This window comes from Cylas formicarius, unplaced genomic scaffold (genome assembly GCF_029955315.1).
Source record: "Cylas formicarius isolate icCylForm1 unplaced genomic scaffold, icCylForm1.1 PGA_scaffold_7__23_contigs__length_41026272, whole genome shotgun sequence".
Lineage (NCBI taxonomy): Eukaryota > Metazoa > Arthropoda > Insecta > Coleoptera > Brentidae > Cylas > Cylas formicarius.
Window position 1 is genome coordinate 22767269 of NW_026844352.1, and position 1144 is coordinate 22768412.

Sequence of the window (1144 nt, forward strand, 5' to 3'; positions counted from 1 at the left end):
AAAAAAGCGGAAAGGATTTTACCATTTACCTTTATTTTTAAAATTTTTCGTAAAGAATATTTTTTGTTTGTTGTTTATTTTTTGTCATTCTAAAGAACTGAGAGAGATATCGGTGTGAAATTTTGGTTGTGGGCATGGGTTGCTGTGACTTAAATTTTATAAATATTTTAATTATGACAGTGTTGTTATTCAAAAGAACATAAACATGACTTACAAATAAAAAAATAAAATTCTTCTTAAGAACTGAATAAATATAAATAAATAATAAATAAAATGAGTCAACTTGTTCAACTAGTTGAATGTTCAATAACCGCGATAACGGATTTTCCTATAATTTTTGGAAAAAAAAATTGATTAAGCGTTATTGCATATTGTAAGATAGGAAATGTTCGATTTAATATTAAATAAATTACCACTAAGATCACCAAAAAAAGCAAAACTAAAATTAACGAGTCTAAGCTTGCTTTTATTGTAGTTATTTTATTATTTATATCTTTTATTCACATATAAGAAAAATATAATATAATATAAATAAATAAATAAATATCTGGAGAATGTACAAATCAAAAAACAAAGGCATGTACGTTCTATAAAGGTAATATCATTACTACGCATTGGCTTAAGCTCGTAACAGAAGAAAAACACTCAGAAACAAATCCTCCATAAAGGAGTCAGCATTGTTATAACCATTCCCATATAGCAATTTATTTCCTTATTGGCTTTATTGTTCTTTTGAATTTTATATTCATTAGGATCAGTAATTGCAATATGTTCTTGAGTTCTAACATAATGCATTCGACGTACAATGAGACCACCTGCACTACTCGTGACAATACGTGTATAGTTTTGTATTTTAATGGTAAAGAAAACAGTCCAGCTTCGATAAAGAGCATTCTTGAATGCATGTCCCAGAACAGATTTTTATTTCATTTTTCTTATTATTTCTTCTAAGCTATTTTTTCTCTAATATTTATGGAGCAGAACTTCTAGGTATTTCACACAATTCTTGTGTTGAACTACAACCAGCCTCGTGATTTGTTAGGTACACTTTAAACAGGCTACACAATGAGTTTTTTCAGCATTTGATAATAATAACAACGTTTTTCAAGAAGCTTAAATAATATTTTCAAAAATATGTTTATGG